General features: G+C 33.6%; 1 protein-coding gene across 10 annotated transcripts in view; it reads right to left on the reverse strand.

Annotated features, from left to right (window-relative positions):
• Positions 1–12,183, reverse strand: part of SLC10A7 (solute carrier family 10 member 7) — a 282,178-nt gene that overhangs the window by 188,203 nt on the left and 81,792 nt on the right. The window lies entirely within an intron of this gene.

Here is a 12,183-nt window from a genome sequence, read left to right on the forward strand (position 1 = left end):
GCAAAGAGGTGAGAGGAGAGGGTGGAGAAGAGTGAATCAACAGTGAACACGGAATGGAAGAAGAGTGGCCGGTGGGGCGGGGGGGGGGGGGGGGGATGCGGGTGCACTGGGAGGACTGCAGAACGGCCAGAAGGTAGGGGGCAAGTAAGAGCCACTAAAGGCACTGGAGCATAGAAGCGACATGAAAAAGTCAGAGGGGTGAAGACAGTTAACCTGACAACAGTGTAAGGATGGTGGTGAGAAAGAAGATAGAATGTTATCACCTTGGCTTTTGGAAATTACCAAACGCACAATAATGTTAATAAACATTATCTCTCTGAGATGAAGGGATAAAAAGAATAGCATAAGCTTTCAAGTAAAAACCAAGGAACATTTTAGAAAATAACCACTTACAAGAGAATTGCCTGACAGATAAAACACTAAACCATAAATAATGACCATTAGACCAAATGTCACTATAAATTAAGACTATACAGACAGTGGACATTTTTAATTTAATTACCCTACTTTTTAAAAAGTAATCATAGAAAAAGCTACCCAGAAGAAGTAAATAAGTATGTGGCCCTGTCAAAAGAGGAAGAAAACATATATACTGTAAACTCATAGTATAACCATCAGTGGACATATAAAATATGAATCATTGTTCATCTCATGAAGATCTGTGATGTTTTGATGTTAATGGCCAAGACATCATATTCCTATCATGAGATTTTTTCCCCCTAATCAGTAGAGCCTGTTCAATTATAAAAGTTAAAGTCAAATTGATCAGGTTTTTTAAATTATAAATGTATTTTTGAGAAGTCCTCTATTACTCAAGACTGTTACTAAGAGAGCTATTCACCTTACTCTACAATCTTCCAAATAGAAACATTTTACTGTTAATTTGTGTGACTATTTGCAGCTTAAATGATAAAGATCAAAATGAGGTTTCTGTAATTTTCACTCTTCTATGTACATACCCATTTATACGTCAAATAATTTTGTCTTAAGTAACTGTATTAATGTCATGTGTAATATCCTAAGATAGAAAAACAATTTCTAACAGTCATGAATACTGATCCAATTATTTTCAGGGACAAGCATATCTGTCACTATGTAGATATGAAAGTAATACCACAAAGCTGAACTTACAGGGAAAAAAAAAAAAAAAGCCAGTGAGGACAATAATGACATAAATTGACTTCTTTAGCTAATGATAATCAGGTGAAGTGCTTTCAAACTTACTTGTACTTACTGAACTCTCACATAATAGGTTTTGCTTTTTAACATAGTAGATATACACTGTATCTATAAAACTGAAAGAAAATACATGTGAAATTTTATCTGACATTGTGAGTAGAAAGGGGCTTTAGTAAGTTTAAAGACTATGAAAAAATCTGTAAAGGGAAAGATGGATACATTTGACAGACGTAAAAACTTTAAACTTCTACAACCATATGCTAAGTAATGAATCCCAACTTATATGTGGCACCATATACAAACATTAACTCAAATTGGAGCAAAGACCTAAATGTAAAAACAAAAACTCTAAAACATCTAGAAGAAAACATAGGAGAAAAGTTTTTGTGACTTTGGGTTAAACAAGGATTTCTTAGCAAGGACACAGAAACCATGAGCCATAAAAGAAAAAAAATAGATAAATTGAATTTAATAAAAATTTAAAACTTCTGCTCTTTGAGAGATACTGTTAAGAAAGTGGAAAGCCACAGACTGGGAGAAAACATTTGCAAATACATATCCCTAAATGACTGCTGTCCAAAATATATTTAAAAATTCACAATCCAATGATAAGAAAACAACCCCATAAAAAAAATGGGCCAGAGATCCGAAGAAATACCCTCCCAAGAAGATATACATACAGATGGCAAATAAGCATATAAAAAGATGTCCAACATCATTAGCCATTAGAGAAATAAAACTGAAAGCTATGATGACAAGTGACCGTATACCTTTTAGACTGTTGAAAATAGAAAGTATCACTAATACCTTAGGCTGGCCAGGATGTGGAGCACTGGATTCCTTGTACATTCCTGGGAGGAATGTAAAATGGTACAACCACTCTGGATAATGGTGTGGTGGCTTTGTACAATATGAAACATATACTTAACCATATAACTCAGCAAGCCTAAACGTAAGTATTTTCCTCAGGGGAAATGAAAACATACATCTACACAAAAACCTGTATACAAATACTTGGAGCAGCTTTATTCATATTGCCAAGCATAGGAAACAATATGAAGTTCATCAACCAATTGATAATGTAATATTATTTAGCAATAAAAAGGAGTGAGCTACTAGTATATACAACAACAAAGATGAATCACAAAAGCATACACTAAGTGAAAGAAGCCAGACTTGAAAAGACTATACACTGTGTGATTCCATTCATATGACCTTCTGGAAAAACCAAACTATAAGGATAAGAAAATCCATTGATTGCCAAGGGCTAAAGATAGGGAAGGGGACTGACTACAAAGGGGCAAAAAGGGAGCTTTTGGAGGAGATGGCAATTTTCTTTATCTTGAATTAGGTGTTCGTTATAAGACTATGTATTTTGTCAAAACTCAGAACTGTCTATCTAAAATCGTTCAATTTTCTGTATAAAAACTGTATCTCAATAAATCTGACTTAAAGAGATTTTAAACTTCTCTCACTCAAAAGTCATCTCACCCATACACACAAATAAACTGCAATATATGTATTAGAATATTCATATCCTCAATATATAAAGACCACTTTGAAACCAAAATAAGCATCCTAATAAGAAAATGAGCAAAGGATATGAACAAATAATTGACAATAGAAGGATCTCAAATGGCCAATAAACAGATAATAAAAGATCAACTTCTCAAAAATTATAATTAAGATAAAATATCAGTTTGTTAAGACTTAAAAAAAATAATAACCAGAGTTGGTGAAGATAAAGAAAAATGAATATTTCTGAACATCCATATATTAGGATGATAATTTTGTTCAATATTTCTGGATGGCAATTTAGCAGCATCAAGAATCTTTTAAAAGTTTGTAGCATTTTACTCAGGTATTGCTCTTTAGGGATTTTTCCTAAAAAGGATAATTAAAAGGGAAAACCACAAATACTTATGCACAAAAATGTTGTGGAAGCTTTTTTTTTTTAACAACAGTAAAAGAATATAAACAACCCATATGTCTACCAATGGAGAAACAACTAAATAAATATCAATACCCCATCCAAAAGAATATTATACATTATATTATTTATTATATTAAGCAAAATCAAGTTGTCAAGGGAGAAATCAGAATATGAGGAAATGTTTATATATGTTGTTAAAGGGGAAAGCAGAAAATAAAATCATCTATACAATGCAATACCACTTTTGTTAACTACATGTACAAAATACATACACCAAAATGCTAATAGTAGCTTTATCTAGATGATTCTATCTCTATTTTTCAAAAGTTCTATAATAAACATATACTACTATAATAGTTTTTAAAAAGTTAATTTTTAACACAATGTTCCCACAGAATAAGTTATGTTTGGTAAGATACTTTTGTAAGTCAGCTTTTGATATATTAGAAACTAATCTGGTCTCTGACAAACTACTTTTAAAAACAGCTAAGTTGGCAGACACACAAACTTAAAACTCAGTTTTCCTTAAAGTTGTAATAAAAATGGAATGGTCTGTTTGTTTTGTGATAACTAGAGATGATGATCTACTACTTTACTTGAAGTTCTACATTAAAATAAGTGGTCCTCAAACTTTGTGGGTCCAAATCATCAGTTGGTGACTAAGGAATCAGTTTGGGGAATCATGCAGTGAAAAACACCATTTTATTTATTTTTTTAAAGATTTTACTTATTTATTTGAGAGAGAGAGAGAAAGGGAGGGAGGGAGGGAGAGAGCATACAAGCAAGGGGAGTGGCAGGCAGAGGGAGAAGCAGACTCCCCGCTGAGTTGAGCAAGGAGCTGGATGCAGGACTCCATCCCAGGACCCTGGGATTATGACCTGAGCCAAAGGCAGACACTTAACTAGCTGAGCCACCCAAGTGTCCCCAAAATACCATTTAAGTCCAGAAATTTTTACATTCCTTGATGCCAAGAATCATATATTACTTCCTTCTTCTTCTTTTGAGTTCTAGAACCTTGCCCAGAGCCTAGTACATAGTAGGAAGTCCACAAATGTTTCATTAAATAAAATTGATATAAGGTCAAACAGTGACGTGAAGTGAATTAGAGCTAAAAAAACTGATTTTATTTATTTCAAACTAAAGTCTGCCATTTCCAATAACACAGACTATTGTTATTGAGAAGTGCTAAATGTTTACTCAAAAACCTGAGTCCCCGATGGAATTTAGATGTCTAGCATTGCTTTATCATAAAGACCAGTAATTAAATAAAAGATTCTTTTTGGCTGGTAGAATCCAAAAATTAATACAATTTATGCAAGCTCAGATGCCCTCCTGCTTCTCTCCATATGTCCAAATTTATTTTGGAATGGCAGTGGGGTCTGAGTCAATGGAAAATTATTACCTCCTCTTCCCTGCCTGTCATGGGATTTGATATTCTCACCTTGAGAATCTCTAAGGCAGATGAAGCCAGAAACCTTGTTCGGCTCACCCCATTATTATCCCCAGATCTCCCAATTATTAGCTTAATAAATAGATTAATCATGGTAAACTTTTAGTGTAGAGAAATGAGAACTATCTACTGCATTATCGTCAATGACTTGTAAGTGGGTATCTCCTACTAAAGGCCATAAACTAAGCAGTTCTACAATAGGCTGGATTTGAATTAAGGAAATTTGGTCATTTTAACCAACCACTTGGATCACGTTTTGTAGGAGACCCTTTACAAGTATCCTAGCTCCCCCCCCATTTATATTTATTTTTATCTCAATGTGTATAGGAGCAAGTATTTTCCAGAATGATGATATTTGAAAAAGTAATAAAACTAGAAATCAAAGTGCATGGCATTTGTTAAAGGGTAATAAAATAACTTCAGTCAATTGGCTAGTTCTACACCAGTAGATTTCTTTAAATAGTAATGAAATCATTGCTTTAAAAAAAATCCATCATTATTAAAATAAAAAAAAAAAAAAGTTGCCTCAGCCTCCACCAAAATTAGATTTGTAAGTTGCTGGTCATTCCTATAATTAAATCTATGTCACAAATTTGCAAGAAAAATGGTCACTGTGACTAATGTATTTACTTGCTACACAAGTCCTGTCAGACGACACAGACATAGCTGAAATGGAGTAGGTAAGGATTCTATACATTTTTATTAAGTAAAAAGACCATTTTTATTCACAATGACTGCACTTCAAATAAGAGTCTGTTTTAGAAACAAACCCAAATGTAGCTATCACAGGGTTTTCCTACCTCGAGCGTTACAGCATATTTTTACTTCTACAAACATGTTTGGCACACATGCATACTGCTTTTCTGAACAAATGTTACGTGGGAAAATAACTCTGAGAAAAGAAACAATAACATGTTCAGGTTGCTAGAGTCCCTGATTCTGGGGGTTTCTTCATTTGACCTCCTCAAGATGGTTTTAATTCACCTCTGTGATGAAATGATTGAGGAATGACCTGAGAGAACAGTGCTGCCCAAGGTGAAAGTCAAAGCAAGATGGCTTAAAGGACACATAAGCAGGGAATTAGTGATAAAACTTGCTCTCTTTTCAGTCTTTTAGATCACAGGATTGTTCTTGGTTTGGTACCAGTGCTAATTTTACTTTTTATCAAAAAGAGGGCAGGCTTCGGACTGAGAGCCTTGTGTAGGCAGCAGAGTTTAGCTACAAGTTAATAATAGCTTTTTCCATTTGATTTCATTTCAGTTACCTTCTATTCATGACAAGATTGTTTATGTGTTGATGTCAAGTTATGCTTTGAAATAAAGTTAAATTATACAAGTGAGTTTTAGAGGTGCCAGTCTGGCTCAGTGGGTGGGGCATGTGACACTCTCGACCTTGGGGTTGTAGGTTCAAGCCCTACTTGGGTGTAGAGATTACTTTAAGAAAATAAAATCTTTAACAAAAAAAGGGAGTTTTAACTTAATAATACAAATAATATGTCAAGACGGCAAAAGTCTTAAAGGTGCCTAAAATTTGGAATACATTGCCTTGAAGGCAGTTCTTGTCTTCCCTCTTTCTTAAATCTTTTATTGTTACTTTTTTCCTGTATTTATGTTTTGTGTATTTGCTTCATAGAAAAGTACTTTGAATCTAATGGACTCTGAGTATATGTGTTAATTTATATCCTATTTTTCTGTTTTGTGCCATACTGCTAACGGAACCAACTGCATTTTGTTTTTTTAAAGAATAAGTAGTCTGTCCTCAGCAATCCAGCTTTTCTGATATTCATTTGCCCAAAAAGGTGATTCAATGAAATATATAGCATGATGATGGGTTCCATTTTATAAAGGGAGAAACCAGTTTCCCATTGTCTGCACATAGTTCATGAGGTATTTTAAAGCCTAAAAGAGGTTATTTTAAATATTGGTTTTATCGAGTCCTTAGCAGTAAATGGATGAACTTGAAATAACAGACTATAAGGTTGTACTGAAAACTGCTTAAAAACTCAGTTTTTTTGGTTTTGTTTTTTGGCATGTAAGCTCAATGAAAATAAAAACCTGTTTTATAAATAAGTCATGAACTTTTGGGGGAAAACCAAGATCTCAACTAAGTAATTTGGGCTGGTTAGATTTTTAGCAAACTAAGAAAAAAAAAATCAGCATAGTTTTACACAAAATTATTCCATAAACATAAACAAAATTAAAAATTGACAGATTAAGGTGAAAAGAAAACTTATGTAACAACTGAGTCTTCTCTGGTTACAACCCTTAACCCTCTTCATTAACCTGTTTGAGATTCTTACTCTGATTTTTAAAAAGCAGTGTTGCACAGCAATCCATGGATAACAAAGTAAATGTGCTTCCTCTCTGGCCATGCTAAGTGAAGCTGAGTACATTTTTGTACAAGAAATGAAGACTAAAACAGGGTGGTAAACATACATCCTAAGTTATTAAAACAAATTTCTTTTCTTTCGGCAACTGTAACAGTATCAGTAACTATTCAAATCTTACTACAAAGCTGGGGAGTAATGGCAGACCAGCTAAAACAAAGAGGGAAGACAGAACAACAATGGGATAAGGGAAGAAAAATATGTTCTGGCTAGTTCTTCAGCTTAAGGCAAGGAGTTCCTTTTCATCCTTATTCATTTTAGAATAGCTTTAAAATGACTATTTTAAAAGAATTACGTAAAACAAGCCCATTTCTTGATACTTTAAATGAAGAGATTTAGAAAGTAAACAGTAACTCTTACAGATCTTTCTTAGACTTGGTGTTATGCATTCACAAAGATGATTTCACTTTGCTTGTAACTCTGGTAATGTTTCAGAAATCCTTACACTTATGAATAGCTGTAATGTTGTGTGACACAGTTATTAGAAGCTCAATTTGGCACGATCAACTTTGTCACTCACCTGGGTTTCCTCAGGAATTACCCCTGCAGTGTTACCAAACTCCCTCAAGAGTTAACCAAATATAATAAAATAGGCTGAGGAGTCTAAAAAGAAAAAGTTCTACCTTTTCCTTTTAAACTTGAACCTGTAATTCTTGAAGACATGGAAACACTGAATTTAGCCTCCAAACCAAAATGTCAAAAGTGTAACAAAACTTGTGATCAGGGTTTTTTTCAACACAGTTAAATCTTTTTACATTCTTGGAATTTTTTTAAAAGTCGCCAATAGCTATTTTTTTTTTTAATCTTTCTTTTGGTGAGGAAGCAACACATGAGATGGTTGAATCTGAAATGCCTGGTTTTACATAGAAAATATATATATAAATATTGATGACATTTTAGTTATTCAGAGTGGTGACTATCAAATTCTATTAAAATCTCATCAAGTGGGAAATCTTAAAACACTTACTATGCTCCACAATTATTGTAAACAGAACAATTTAAAAGAGAGGAGGAGATAATGACATTAACTTCTCAACTTAAAGCAATCCTCTGTGGCATGATTTTAAAATATTCTCTTGGTCTGAAATTTATGTAAATTGAATTCATCTATCATTGGTTATTACCAGCCTAGCTACATTTAAAAAAAAAACAACAACACAGTTCTCTGTAACAATTAGTTCTTAAAAACACTGTGTTTTAATTAGACCTGGGACATTATTAAACTAGCTATAAATATGTACAGTATTTTATTTGGTATACCCAGATGTCTAAAAATCAACAAAAATGCCCTCAGAGTTCTTTCTTCAAAAATTCTTTAATAAAGGCTTTCATTCAAAGTTTTAATGTAATCTAAAGTAAATACCCTTCTCAAATTCCATTATGTAAATACAAAAGAAATGGTCACTTATAATCAGAGAATAATCATTAGTCAGAGATAACCAATTCTTCATCTTACGGATGTCCATGGCCACACAAAAAAATTCATGGCAGAGCTTGGACAAAACTTAGATCACAAGTATTTTATACAGATTATTCCATTTAATTCTCACCACAACAATGTATAGTTTAGGTACTATCTACTCCATTTTATATACAGGGAAGGTCATATGATTAGATTAGTAATTCAGTCAAGTAAGGATTTAAATCAAGCCAGTCTGATTCCAGAAACCATACTACTACCCCTAATCCTAAATTTCAAGAATAAGTGAATATTTTCCATTCATAAAGAAAATTCCAAAACTGCTCTAACAAGTACCACCCTTTAAGAATAACAAAATAAGAAACAACAAGTATCGGTGAGGATGTGGACAAAAAGGAACCCTCTTGCACTGTTGGTGAGAATGAACTCTGGTATAGCCACTGTGGAAAACAGTATGGAGGTTCTTCAAAAAGTTAAAAATAGAACTACCCTACAATTTAGTAATCACACTACTGGGTATTTACCCAAAGAACACAAAAATACTAATTCAGAGGGATACATGCACCCCTATGTTTATAGCAGCATTATTTATAATAGCCAAATTATGGAAGCAGCCCAAGTGTCCACTGATAGATGAATGGATAAAGAAGAGGTGGTATATATGTAAATGGAATATTATTCAGCCATCAAAAAGAATGAAATTTTGCCATTTGCAATGACATGGCTGGAGCTAGAGAATATTATGCTCAGTGAAATAAGTCTGTCAGAGAAAGACAAATACCATATGATTTCAGTCATCTGTGGAATTGAAGAAACAAAACAATTGAGCAAAGGGACAAAGAGAGAGAGAGAGAGAGACAAACCAAGAAACAGACTCCTAACTACAGAGAACAAACTGATGGTTACCAGAGGGGAGGTGGGTGGAGATGGATGAAATAGGTGATGGGGATTAAGGAGGGCACTTGTGATGAGCACTGGGTGATGTATGGAAGTTCTAAGTCACTATATTGTATGCCTGAAAATAATATAACATTCTATGTTAACTACACTGGAATTAAAACAAAAACTTAATAAATTTTTTTTAAAAAGTAAATTAAGTGAAAAATTTTTTAAAAAGAATAACAAAATAAAGCATGAAGGTTATAATTTGGAATTTCCTTCCTCTAAAATAAGTCCTTTTCCCAAGCCCAACTCAAACACCAACTTCTCCCTAAAGCCTTCTCATATCATTCAGCTGAGATTAATCTTTCTTTGAACTCTTGGCAATTGCTGTACACTGCCCATAGGCAGAAAGTGCTAGCTGTCTTTTACTATCCATTCTCTTCTTTCTTAGTAACAGAAACCCAATTTTTAGCTCTTAGCAAATTGCCACATGTCCCAACCTCTCCATTGGCTAAGTATGATGGTATGAGTAAATTCTGCAATATTATTGCAAGTATACTGTTGGAATTTCAGGAGTGCTATTTAAAGAAAGCAAACTTAGATTTTAGGAGAGCTCCTCTGTGCTTTCCCAAAGTAAAGACTTTACTATCCAGGTATCTTTTTGGCTGGAGCTCCAGCAGCTGTCTCGGACACTGAGGCAAGCTTGAGGAAGGAAAGTGCATGCTGTGGAGGATGGAAGAAAGACAGGCATATCTGTCCACAATGAGACCCATGAAGCCACCATACATGGTAGCTTCCTTCCAGGTTTTAGATAACAGAAAAATAAACCTTCATCCTGTGTATGCCACAATTATTATTTTTTATCTTCAATAATCTGAACCTAATTCTAACTGGTTTAGCCCAGACTCATACATAGTCCATAATCTAAGGTTTGTTGTAACTATGATGAAGGGGGTGGGGGTGGGGGAGAAAGAGAATTACTATTTCTTATAAGCCTGGAACAAAACATCTCCAATGATCATTTTCATTCTCAATCCTTTCCAGTAATTTCCAACTTTGGGACAGAAAAAGGAGGAAACAGAAGAGAAAGGAAAAAATGGAAAATGACACTTCTGCATCTCTGCCAGTTCCCCTCCTCTCTCTTCTACTAGCTAAGTCCTACCATACTTCAAGGCCCACCTCAGCGAAATTGCTTCTGTCTGACTTTTGAATTGAGTGCCTATCACCTGTGCCATCTGACAATCCTACGTCATCTAGTAACATCTTTTGTGTGACTTGTTAACTTTTACATTGTATTTCTTATTCTGTGTGTCATCTCCACAACACAGTGGGACCCACATTCAATTCCTTGCACCATCCACACTATTAGAAAACTACCTCTGGGTGGTAGGAGATCAATACTTTTGATTACTTGAGTTAAGCTGAGAAAAAAGATGAAAAGAGGAAAAAGAGCAGGGGACTAAGGAGTGAGAATGCACAACTTCTTAGAAACGAAAGAGCATAATAAAAATCCTAGAGTCTCTAGAACAAGTTTTACTCCCCTGGACCTTACAAAGAATTGGGCCTGGGAGAACAAATATTTTGATGCGTTCACTGTTCATACAATCAGTGCAAAATTCAAACTATACTTAGTGAGCTTATCCTCCAACTAAGGGACAGTGCATTTTGCTTCAGTTACTCAGACAATTGCCTCAAACTTATTTTCTCAATAACCGTAGACATTTTAAAGAGTAAGAGATCTAGCTTAGAAACCATGTTTTGATAGTAGAGGTATAGGATTCCAAACCATATTTTTAAAAAACTGGCTTCCAGTAAGATCAGATTTTACAGATATTATTTTATCAATTGTGATAACATATGGAAAATAATACTTAGATAAATGAAAAAACGATTTCACAAAATATTACTGAGTTTGAAATAAGTAGCTCAAGAGCTCATTTCCATTAAATAAACACTATTAGCTCTCTTCTAAAACCCAACAATAATACAGCATTGGGAATAACATTACTACTTCTTAAAAATAAGATATACTCTAAGTATGTATTTTGTAGAAGCTACATCATTTAAAAGGTCTATAACACTGGAACCTTAAAAGCTGTGTAGTACTACATAAAATTAACGCAGTATAACAATACATTTAAAAGCTTCGGCTACATTCAAATACATACAATCATAAGTGACATAAAGAGCATTTTAAACAGACGTAATTAATATTTGCCTAGATTCATGAACTATTTTATACCCCACTGATTTTATTCTCAATTATCCCTGTACTTCATACCTGTCAATGAATTATGTACCTAAAAATACAATATTCTAATTTATTTTCATGAATTTGGCAGTTTTAGGGAGGGTATAAATAAAAATACTCAACTAACAGAAAACTCAGTTTCTTTCTCATTCTTTCATAACACAAACCAAGTCTTTGTTACATTATTAAAAAACAACTGAAAATGCTAAAATAGTATCATCCTTATAATTATATTGGCTCTACTTAAGAACACTGAACTATTTTTTAACCTTTATACAATTTATAGTTCACATGTCAAAAAAATATTGTATTTTCTTGCAAATAACTCAATTATTTCCTCATTTCAAATTTTTTCCACACAGATTTCTCAGAAGTATCCATGCCAGTAGCTTCTTTGACAGTGAAATGTACAAAATAAATGACATGTCAACAAGTAAATTAGCATTCCCTTTCTGACCAGCTGGGTCATGTTTCCTTTTCAAAATCCTCAGTCCCATGATACAAAATAATAATAATCTAAAAGACCTCATTAAATGATCAATATATTGACATAACTTCTATAAGGAGACACACAGTGTTTTAATTGATTCCTTGAATCCATTAAATGGAATATTAAACCCCAAGCCTCCAAATCATATTGTAAGAGAATATATCCTTTATCAACTAATTTTTCAGGGGATGG

This window comes from Zalophus californianus, chromosome 2 (assembly GCF_009762305.2).
Source record: "Zalophus californianus isolate mZalCal1 chromosome 2, mZalCal1.pri.v2, whole genome shotgun sequence".
Classification (NCBI taxonomy): Eukaryota; Metazoa; Chordata; class Mammalia; order Carnivora; family Otariidae; genus Zalophus; species Zalophus californianus.